General features: G+C 36.2%; 1 non-coding gene across 1 annotated transcript; it reads left to right on the forward strand.

Annotated features, from left to right (window-relative positions):
• Positions 1-315: 315 nt before the first annotated feature.
• Positions 316-424, forward strand: LOC122283489. Its single transcript, XR_006230891.1, has one exon. It is a non-coding gene; the product is annotated as a small nucleolar RNA R71 (small nucleolar RNA).
• Positions 425-12375: the final 11951 nt, after the last annotated feature.

A 12375-nucleotide genomic window follows, 5' to 3' on the forward strand; every position in this document is an offset into this window, starting at 1 on the left:
GCCATAGTTTCCTTCATCTTGAATGCCTCTAACTCTCTAGTTAGGCCGCCCTCCATCCTTGCCTTCAAGTTATCTTCTTCTTTGAGATGATAGATGCCTTCACTAGAATGAGTTTGACTGGAACATGCTCGATTGACACTGTCAAAAGCATTTGGTTCTGTCCAACTGTAAGCTTTTTCTGCAAGTTCATTCAAATACTCTATTGCCTCATCTAGGTCATTCTACAAAAACTCACAATTACACATCATTTCAACAAATTGATGCTCTTTAGGAGTGAGACCTTCATAAAAATAGCTAACTAGACGCCAGCTTTCATAACCATGATGGGGACACAAGCTAAATAACTCTTTAAAATGTTCCCATACTTGATACAAAGTCTCACTATCCTTTTGTGTAAAAGTTGAGATTTGCCTTTTCAAAGTATTAGTCTTATAATGAGGAAAGTATTTATTGAAAGAAATTTGGGTCATCTCAGCCCCTGACCTAATTGATCGTGGTCTCAATGAATACATCCAACTCTTCACCTTATCCTTTAGTGAGAAAGGAAAGAACTTAAATTGAATAACATCTACAGTGCCAGGTTGACCATGAAATGTAGAAACAACCTCTTCAAACTCTCTAATATGCACATATGGATTTTCACTCTCTAAACCATGAAAAGTAGAGATAAGTTGTATTATATCAGGTTTGAAATCCATTGCAGGAATATTTGGTGGAAATATAATGCATGATGGTGTTGCTATGCATGTAGGTTGAAGGTACTCATGTTGAGTTTTAGGTTGATCTTTGTACACGCTCATTTTTTTGGGACTAGATGGATTATCAAACAAATTGTTAGAAAAATTAGGCTCTGACTTTGACTCTAACACTGGTTTACAAGCAAACTGACTCAAGACGTCTCTATACCTGTATATGCAAAGTAGAGAAAAATGCAACATTAAAAAAAAACTACAAAAAGAAAAAGAAAATAAAATAAAGATGCAACAAGCTAAAAGAGGGAACGAAGTTACTGCTTTTACAAACCGTTGAAAAGAAAAACTATTTAGCAATTCTTCACCGTCTCCCCAGCAATGGCGCCAAAATTTGATTACGCCCAAAGAATAACATAATAGTTGTAGCACAAATTTAAGGTGTCGATTCTACATGAAGACAAATTAAAAAAATAGCAGAATAAATAAATAAACTAAAAAAAATATTAAATGATTAATGGAGAAAAAAATTAATTTTAAATGTAAATTAAAGTAAAGCAAAGTTATTAACGGAAGAAGTACTCAAATTTAACGAACAGTAGAGCGTCGGGAATACCTTGTACAAATCCGGTATTTTAATTATTTTTAATTTATTGAATAACTCAATTGGAAACCCAACTCCCGATATTCTCAATCGGAATGTATAGATTTATAAACTAAAATTAAACCAAATGTAGCCATTTGAAAAATCATTCACAATTTTTAAAATATGTAAATTATTATCACTATTGAAAAAATCCAACGACGACAATATACTCAAAGAGCGATATTGTAGCAAAGAACTAAATCAATATAGATAAATAATTAATTCAAATATAATCAATGAACTAATACATTTAATAGAAAAAACATGACTAAATTTATAGACATAATAAATTCTATGATTATTCGGAAAAGAAAATATCAATGATGAATTGAGAATGATAAAAAAAAGAGTTTTAGTAATTGAAAATCAAATAAATAAATTAAAAATACCATCTAATGTGCAAGTTTATCCCTAAGTATACTTGAGAATTTAGTTATCCATAAATATAATAGACAACTAAAATTTCTAGAGAAAAATAAAGCAAACAGCGGCCATGAAAGTGATTTTTTTCTCTATTCAAATCTAACTCTTGTGTCTCTCCTACTCTCCTATTTCATGCTAATGATATGCTTATATAGGGTAAGAAAAAACCCTAATGTCTTCATAATTTCCACATAACAAAATTACCTAAAGTTTAGGACTAATCTTAACAGTCACGTACAAATTTCAAGATTTTAAATTTGGAAATACTTATTAGAGCCAAATTTATAGCCCTTGAAGACAGTTTTCTAACACATCAAGAATTATATCAATCTGATATGTGAGAAGAAAGTTATGATCAAAATACTAAAGTATGTCTAGGCTGTCTCCTAGCAAATTTCGGACTTGGACTTCTTGTAGTTTCCTTTTATAATTTTGTTCTTTTTTTTCTTGATCCAAATTGCTCTCAAACCCCATGAAAGTTTTCCTTTGAATTTGACTAGGCTTTGACTTGCTCGTTTATAAACTCTGAAAGTAAACATAAAAATCGGCTTAGGAGTATCCTAAAGTAAATAGAAACTTAATTCAAGAATACACATTAATTTCTATTATTTATATTCACATTTTAGCATTTTAATCTAATAATAAGTTATTTAGAGTGCACTTTTGTGCACTTATCACACCCCCAACTTACTCATTGGTAGTCCCTAGCTGCTATGCGACTTCACTTCCTGCCTCCTTAGCCCTAAGAGAGCCTGAAACTTATCTTCAGCATTCATAAAATCGTCTGCTTGATCCATGAACTCCCTTAAGCTGGATGGAGTTCTCCTGGCTAACTTCACCATGAATGGGCTTGGGGCTAGATGCCCCCTAAGAGGGCGGCCAAGGTGATCTTCTCATCTTGCTCATCCATAGTGAGCCTTCTTTGTTGAAGCGCGTTAGATAGGCTTTCAAGCTTTCTCCCTCTTTTTGTTTTATGGTTAGCAGATAGGCAGCTGGTCTACGACAACTTCTACTTATCATAAACTGTGTAAGAAACTACTTTACTAGCTCTTCAAAACTTTCAATGGATCCGAGACGTAGAGTTCCAAACCAGCCTTGTGCTATCCCTTTCAATGTCAATGGGAAGGCATGACAAGCCACTTCCCCGAGAAAGCTGTGAAGGGTCATATGCGCCTTGAAATTTTCAAGGTGTTCAATAGGGTCTTTGGATCCGTCATACAAGTTGATCTGTGGCACTTTGAATTTGGACAGTAGGGGTACCGCCATGACTTCCTCACTGTAAGGAAGATTTTTAATAGTATGCAACTGTCAATCAGACTGTACAGTTTGTCGTGCAACATTTTCTTCCCTATCTCTTCAATGTTTACACCTTTTGCACTATGCGTATCTCCTTCAACCTGCCCATTTTGGACAAGAGAGGGTCCTTCTTTCTACCATTTTAGTTCTTCATTCTCTTTTTGCAATTACTCGACAAGGCCATCGCTTACTTCAATTTTTCCTTAGCTTCTGCCAACCTCATCTCTACGTCCACCATGCTTGCTTCTGGATCATGGTTTGCATGTGATCGTGTAATGGTTGGCATGTGAAAATTACGTTGAAGTTTGTAGGGATCCCACAGACAACACCATTGTTAAGGACATGTTTCACACCACCGACCACACATATGACCTTTAATGAACAAAGGGGCAACACTAGTTGCCCTGGGGACTCTTCGATGCCAAAGTCAGAATAATAATATGAGGGTAAGTGTATGTAGAAAATAAAGTAAATCAAGTCAAGAATTTGTTACCTCCTGTAGGCTATTTATAGAGGTTATTTCCTTGGAATGATAGAAGTCCAATTAGCCTTGTGAAACATTTTCCTTTTAGAAGTCAGAGTCTCTCTGACTATTAGGAACCTGAGTCTCTTTTCTCTTTGGAGTCTAAGGCAACCTATGATAATCTCTTCTTGAATTTATTTCTTAGCTAAATTATAGGATGTGGGCTTGATTACTAGAGGGTACAAATATCCCTTTCATTGCCCTTGTTACTTAGGCCCCATTTGGTTATAAGATCAAGCTAAGATCATGTAACCAAGGGACCAAGAACAACAGCAGCTACCAGGGGCTGAAGGCATGGAGGGGGCAAACTGGGGTTGAAGACTCAAAGAGACAAAGAGACAAAACTGAAAGAGTGAAGACCAAGTGTGTGTTGTGGGCTGGATTAGCAGCGGGCTTTAGTTCAGAACTGGGCTTTGGGGCCCATTATCTTTTTATTGCTTTTAATTAGTTTTTTTTTATTCCAATTCAATGTAAGGGTTTCGGCCCAATAGTGTAGGGCTTACTAGCCCATGACATGTGGGATCTTTCTTAGGGTTGCCAGTTATTTTTCTAGTGAACAGTATTGGTCACTTTAGTTGGTACTCCATTCTATTATGGAATGCAGCTATATTCCATTAGAAGGTGCTCTAAAGTTTTTTATGCAAAAAGTATTACAATTCAGTTATTGAAAATTCCTCTCTACATTCCATTTTTCTCCTAGAGGTATCTCCCCTCGAAGTGAGATTTCCATTTCACCTTCCTTGCATGTTACAATCGGTATCCAGAGCCATCCTTCCTTGGCAACGCCTAGCAGCAACATGGTAGAAGGAACACAGTTCAATTAGCTTCAAGACAGTCTATTGGGCCTCAAGAAGACCATAGAATCGTAGTTCAAAACATTGGAAGCAGAGGTGCTAGCCATTAAGAAGCAGTCTGATTCGGTGGTATAGCAACTAGCAGCTCTCACTCTGGAAATGAAGAAAAGAAACACAAATTAGCATCAAGAAGACTCAACATTTGGGAACAACAGTAGATTTGGAGAAGGAAAAGGAGAAGGTGAGGTTGTACCTAGATCTGTCATGTTAGACTTTCCTTCATTTACTGGTGACGATCCTGTGGCATGGCTTTACAAAGCCAATCGGTTTTTCTTGTTTTATAATACATTAATCCACCATAAGCTTAGACTGGCGTCCTTTCACATGGAAGAAAAAGCTATGGTTTGGTACCAGGATCTAGACGATTTAGTGGTCATTGTGGATTGGGAGTCTTTTGTGAAGGTCTTTTTGCTTAGATTTGGCCTAAACACTTATGATGATCCAATGGAAACATTGACCATATTAGGACAAGTAGGTTTCGTGGAGGACTACAAAATGGAGTTTGAGTTAGTGTATGATTGACTCAAGCAACTGCCCCATAATCTGAAACTAAGCTGTTTTTTTAAGTGGCTTAAGGATGAAATTAGGCTACAAGTGAAAATGTTTTATCCCCTGACCTATTGACTGCTTTTAGCTTGGCAAAGCTTCAAGAATAAAATGTAAGAATTAGTAGGAGGGGTTTTAAGGGTCTAGTACACACGGTGACTGAGCCTTGGGGTAGTAAAGGAAACAAATCTAGGGACAAACTCATGAAGCTAAGGCCTTAGTGCCTGTATAGAAAATTAACCCTACGCAAATGAAAGAAAGAAGAGAGAGTGGTTTATGTTACTACTGTGATTACAAATGGAATGCAGGTTGTAAATGTAAAAATCCCAAGTTATTTTTATAGAGGAAGTGGTTGAGGATGAAGCTAAAGTGTTGGTTGAATTGTCTCCATCCAAAAAAGGGAAGGAGATCCTGGATTTACCTAAAATACCTGAGAAACCTAAGATTTCTCTACATCCTCTAATGGGTTCCTCCAACCCTAGGACCATGAGAGTCGAAGGGAAAGTAGCTGGATTGTGGGTTGTTATCCTAATTGATTCAAGTAGTACCCACAATTTTGTGGATCCTACCATAGCTAAGAGGTCCAAATTCCTTGTTTGTATGAAAGAAAATGTAAAAGTTAGGGTGGCGAATGGGGATCAATTACTTAGTGAAGGAAAAGGGCAAGGAGTTAAAGTTAACATCCAGGGAGTCATATTTTCCATTGATCTATTTGTGTTAGATTTAGCGGGTTGTGATGTGGTTCTTGGGATCCAACGGTTACAAACCTTGGGTAACATTGCATGAAATTTTGAAAAACTGATTATGTAGTTTACTTTTGAGGGCTAAGAGGCCAGTTTGGCTGGATTGGCTTCAACTTAGTGGCTATAAGAGAGTTCTTGCCAAGAAAGGGAAAAGTTAGAGACACGGGGTCTATTATTGCAGTTGTTAGGTGATGTGGAGTCAACGTGGGAGTCCAGATTGTCACCAGACTTAAAAAATATACTACAAAGTTTTTCAGATGTGTTTCAAGAGCCCAAGGGTCTTTCCCCTAGCAGGACCCACGATCATGCTATCAACCTACTACCTGGGGCTAAACTAGTGATTGTTCGATCCTATAGATATCATTTTTTATCAAAAGGATGAAATTGAGAAGATTGTACAAGAGCTATTAAAAACAGGGGTAATTTAAGCAAGTCAAAGTCCATTTTCCTCCCCAGTAATTTTGGTCAAAAAGGTAGATGGTACATGGAGGCTTTGTGTTGACTACAGGGCTCTAAACCAAGTGACAATAAAAGATAAATTTCCTATTCCAGTTGTCAAAGAACTATTGGATGAATTGAGTGGCTCTACGGTGTTCTCTAAGATGGATCTCATATCCCAGCTATCACCAGATTTGAGTCAGACCTGCTGATGTGCATAAAACAGTCTTTCATACACACGAATGCGCCACTATGAATTTCTGGTCATGCCATTTGGACTGACCAATGCACCATCAACTTTTTAGAAAATTATGAATGAGGTTTTTAAACCTTATTTAAGGAAGTTTGTGTTAGTTTTTTTCTATGACATTCTTAGTTTTTTTCTATGACATTCTGATCTATAGCAGCAATGAAGAAGATCATGTTAGGCACTTGTACTTAACTCTAGAAATTCTCAGGAAAAATAAGCTATTTGCTAAAAATTCCAAATGTCAATTTGGCTATCATGAGATTGGCTTCTTGGGCCATTTAATCTCAGGAAAGGGGGTGAGAGTAGACCCCCAAGAAAATCAAGGCCATGGTGGATTCGTCTAGACCAAAGACATTGAAGGCACTAAGAGTATTCCTTGGTTTAACAAGCTATTATAGGAGATTTATAAAGAATTATAGCAGTATAGTTGCTGCCATTACAACCTTGTTGAAGAAAAACAACTTTAAGATGCAACACAAGGTTACCAACCCTCATTCATGACATATAAGATGTAATGTTCTTAATATGCATCTAGTATTATGCAATATTCACAGCGGATAGTTTTTTTTGAGCAATACTATGCACCAAACTTATAACATCCTAAATAGTTAAAACATAATCCATGCATGCTTAACAAAATTATAGAAGATTGTAATTTCAAAACAACTATTGGGCTAGCTCACTGAGTAAGTTGTGTAACTCGACTAGCAATGTCAGAATACTATCCAAAAACCTGGCTATAGAGGTTGTAAGCTCTACGTCGTGTCTACGACGTTTAGTCAACCTCCTCCAATCTGCCAGTGTCCACTCCTTACTCTGGTCCTGATACATCGCCTATCATTCAGGGGGAATGGTAGTTAGGAATACCACGGTGAGATTAAAAATCTCAGCAAGTTAACAGGAATAGTAAAGACATGAATGCACAATCAAAGTCGTAAGTAAGCATAGCATAACTTGACATATAGCATGACATAATTGACATAACTTGACCTGAAACATAAACTGAACTTGAATTGACATGACATGAATGAGAATTTAAAATATAACATGAACTTGCAATATAGCATGAACGTGAATTTGAAATATAACATGAACTTAAAACATAGCATGAACGTGAACATACATAACATGAACTTGAATTTGAACATAACATGACTTAAACATGAACTTGAAACATAACATGAACATGAACATAGCATAATATGAACGTGAACTTGAAACATAATGTGAACGTGAATATAACAGAACATAAACGTAAACTTGAAACATAACGTGAACGTGAATATAGCGTAACATGAGTATAAACTTGAACATAACATGAACGTGAACATAACATGATATAATCGTAAACTTAAAATATAACGTGAACGTGAACATAACATGACATGAATGTAAACTTGAAACATAACGTGAACGTGAACATAGCATAATATGAGCGTGAACTTGAACATAATATGAATGTGAACATAACATGAGATGAGCGTAAACTTGAAACATAACGTGAACATGAAAATAGCATAACGTGAACGTGAATATAACATAACATAAACGTGAATTTGAAAGATAATGTGAACGTGAACATAGCATAACATGAACGTGAACTTGAATATAATATGAACGTGAACATAACATAACATGAAGATGAACTTGAAACTTATTCTTGTCTCATGGGGTCACCATGATTAAGTAGTCTTATCTTATGGGATTACCATGATTGCGTACTCTTATTTTATGGGGGTTACCATGATTAAGTAATCTTATCTCATGGGATTACCATGATTGCATAATCTTATCTTGTGGAGTTACCATGATTGAGTAGTTTTATCTCATGGGGTTACCATGATAGCGTATTCTTATCTCATGGAGTTACCATGATAGCATATTTTTATCTCATGAGGTTACCATGATTAAACAATAACCTTGAACGGAACAATAACTAAATTGTACGAGGACGTACATGAATGTAAGCTGAAAGACATGATGTACTTGACAGAAAATATTTCGTAACATGACCTTTCCATGGTTAAAAATACTTGTGACTGATCAAATGAACATAAAATGAGATGAATAAGATATCTACGGAAACTAAACTCAAAGATGAATAACTTTTATGAAGGAGTCATTGTGAGAAAATACTTACAAAGAGTAGAAACTCGCCACGTCAAAGACCTAGAAATCTCCCCTAGAGAGCTCTTTTGGGTGGGGCGAAGAAGTGATGAAATGAAGTAAAGTGTGTCTTGCACGACTTTATACCTTTGGAAGGAGACAGTATGCGGTTGAATAACCCTTGATTGGAGGTGCTTATGTCACATAAAGTGAAGAATAGTGAGAGGCAAGAACTATCTGCTGCAACTGTGAGATATGGAGGGTGATGAGTTGGATTTCTCCTTCACATCAAGGCACCATTGGAGAAGGAAACTTTTTCAAGAGTTTTGCCAAAGTGGCCCAATTCGTGGGCTTTGGTGGGCCTCAATCAAGTGTGTTTTAATTTGGGGTTTAAAGGGTATTTGGGATGCTATCAAGACCAAATCTAATTTTTTTGGCCCAATCAAATTTCCAAGGTTTAAAAGGTTGGATAATGATGTCATAATAAATATTTGATGAATTAATAGCATGTGTAAGTGATTTAATTAAGTGATTAAATACAACGCTAGAAATCAGATCTAAAGGGATTTGGAGGCCAACTTTAAGATTTTGGTTTCAACCAAACATTTGGAGTTTGAATTGGATTTCAACCATTTAGGGTTTCACTGTGGTTGAAACCCTCTTTGGTCTAGCACAATTTGGTTGATTAGATGAAAAAAAAATAGGATTTTACTTAGGTGGCATGATCTCACACTTTGATTCCTTCACAATCCATTTCATGGCTCCCCACTATGCCAAGTGTCCAAACTATTCACAACATGTTTCTAAGATCTTGCCAAGTGTCCAAATAGAACTTCTCTAACCTAATTTGGACATTTCACACTGTACTAGGTATTACTATTGAGGTTACTATTCACTCCAAGAAAATCAAAAATAAACTTTGCACTGTAAAATCCTAAATATTCGTACCAATGTAGTATGTATTTCATTTATCGAAATTCCACCCTGGAGTGCCTTAAGAAAAGAAAAACGCATTTTTGAATAAGCGTATTGTCTGATAACTGAAAATGAGATTATGGTGCCATAAAATTCTAAATAACCAATTGAGTCTAATGGCGCAAACTATATCACATTTTGACCCTTATAATTATCTCAAATAATTAAAATCGCGCTTCTGGCACCATAGTTACTGATAACACTGACTATGCTAACAGACTAAATCCTACGTGATTGGTCAATTTGTGAAACTTATGGAGTTTCCACGAGATTCCTAAAGCCTATAGAAATTTCACAATTGAATTTCTAGTAGGCTGTTACATATGTGACCTTGTGTTACATATCCTGATACTTTAGTCTCGGCCAAATCTCAAGAGAAGTCTGGGGGCGTCAGAGACTGTGGTATCAGAGCAATTATGTCTCTAGGTAAAGTCACATTTGTCCTAGGGAAATGATACCAAAAATTTAGGCTTGAATCTCTTAGTTTATAGGCTTAAATCTTTGTAGCTTATAGGCTAGAATCGCACAAGCTTTTAGGCTTGGAATGGGATCAAGGCTATTTGGTATAAGGGTGGTAACTAATGCACATGAGCTTTATGCATTTCAGGAAGGAAAGAAGCTTATAGCACGTGGGAGATGTAATGAAAAATTGACCAAGAACCCAAGAATGGGAGGAAGGGAATCCTCTACTAGAAGGGGGGACAAGCCATAAGGGAGGTAATCTGCCAAATGATGGAAATCATACAACAGCAGATAGCCTAAGGGCAAACTAATAGGCAAGAGCCACCAAGGATGAAAAATTGAGGTTGTCCATTTGAGAGGTTTCTCATATATCGATATCCGAATCTTATGGGTATAGAAGGACGCGTAAGGGCCAATAAGTGGCTCATTTGACTGGGTTTGAGTGTTGAAAAGTATTGAAAAGAGTTGTGAATAGTAGTAAAAAGTAGGTAAAAAGTAATAATAAAATAATGAATAGTAATAAAAAGTATGTGAAAAGTAATAATAAAGTAATGAATAGTAGTGAGAAGTGTTGAGAGTACCTGAGGTACTCTCAGTACCCAAACATAGTCTAGAGAGGACTTTCAACATTAGTAGATGTACAAAAGAACAAAAGGTCCAGTATGTTGGACACTTGCTTCAAGGAGAGGCCGGTATATGGTGGGACACCAAAAGATAGCTTTTGATATGAGAGTTTGGAAAGGCTTAGGTATTTGAGGAGGAATTCAATAAACAAGTCTTTCTTGAACCCACTAAGTATCAAAAGGATTAAGAATTCACCAATTTGATTCAAGGGAATCAAACCGCGGAATAATATGCGGCTCTTTTCATGGTACTAGGAATATTTTCCCCACATCTAATAGTGATGGAGAAGATGTAGGCCCAAAATTTTCAAGAGGCATGCAACCAAGGATTTGCTTAAGGATTGAGAATTTTCAGAAGTTGTTTGATATAGCTTTGATAGTTGAAGCCAAGCAAAGGAGTTTAATCACTCAGATTAATGTGAAATGTAAAAGAACACTTCCTTACGCATCTAGAGGAGGCATAGAATAGAAGAGAGTCCCATCATCAACTGACAAAGGAAAATAAGTGATGATCAGGAATCCAGCATCGGTGACACTGCCGATATGTTGTAGTTGTAGGCGAAGACAGTGGCAAATGTAGGATAGCCATAGGACCATGTTTTAAGTAGGGGCAATTGGGACATTTGATTCAAGATTGTCCTTGTAATACACTCGGACGTAGAGCTACCCAAAGTCCCAACTATAAGACTCTAGTAAAAGCCTGAGTCTATATAGTGACTCTAGGAGTTGTGGACTTAAAAGCCCTAAGGCCGTTGAAGTAGGAGTAATCACTGGTATTATAACAACCCACAAGAAATTTAGTAGATGAATTTCTTAGACTTTTTGAATGTCTTCAAAACTCCGAAAAGGTCTCACAAATCATGAAATTACGTAGGTTTTAATTTATTAGCATAGTCAGTTTCTTACCTACTTTGACATCAAAAATGTGATTTTATTTATTTGAAATACTTAAGAGTGTGAGAATGAGAAACAGTTTGCGCCATGAGTCTCACATGAATATTTAGAACTTCACGGCGCAATAAAAAATTTTTCATTTTCTGAACAACTGTTCAAAAATGCGTTTCAATTTATTTGAGGCTCTTAGTAGTTGAAATTTGCAAAATGAATTGAACTCCTAGTTTCATAGAATTATTTAGGATTTTATGGTGCAAAGTTATTTTCACCATTTTTGGGGTGAATAGTAACTTCATTGTTAGCACCATATGGCACCCAATCCAGTCATTTTCAGACCACAGTATGGAATGTCCAAATCAGCCTAGAGAAATTTTATTTGGATACTTGGCAAGATTTTAGTCACACTTGGTAAATATTATAGGATACTTGGCACTAAGAGGACCCATGAGATTAAAATATGATAGAAAGGAAGGAAAAGTCAAGCTTTGTAATCATGCCACCTAAGCCAAACACTATTCCATCCAACCATTCATTTTTGTATCAAACCAAAGAGGGTTTCAACCCTAGTGAAACTCCAAATACCTAGTGGAAACAGAAATCCTAAATGGTTTCTCAAACCCAAAATGAAGTCGGTTTTAGCTTAGTGTTTAATTACTTGATTAAATTACTTTCACATTGTTGCTCAGATGACTAACACAAGAGGGGGGGTGAATTGAGTTGTATTAAAAAAAATAACAATTATAAATCAAATATACAATATAAAATATAAACAAAATACGAAATAGCAATAAATATAAAGAGTAAGGGTAAGAGAGAAACAAACTCAGTATGTTAACGAGGTTCGGCCCCACTGCCTATGTCCTCGCCTCAAGCTACCCTTTGAGGATTCCCAAATTTACTATTCAAC

This window comes from Carya illinoinensis, chromosome 11 (genome assembly GCF_018687715.1).
Source record: "Carya illinoinensis cultivar Pawnee chromosome 11, C.illinoinensisPawnee_v1, whole genome shotgun sequence".
In the NCBI taxonomy this organism is placed as follows: Eukaryota; Viridiplantae; Streptophyta; class Magnoliopsida; order Fagales; family Juglandaceae; genus Carya; species Carya illinoinensis.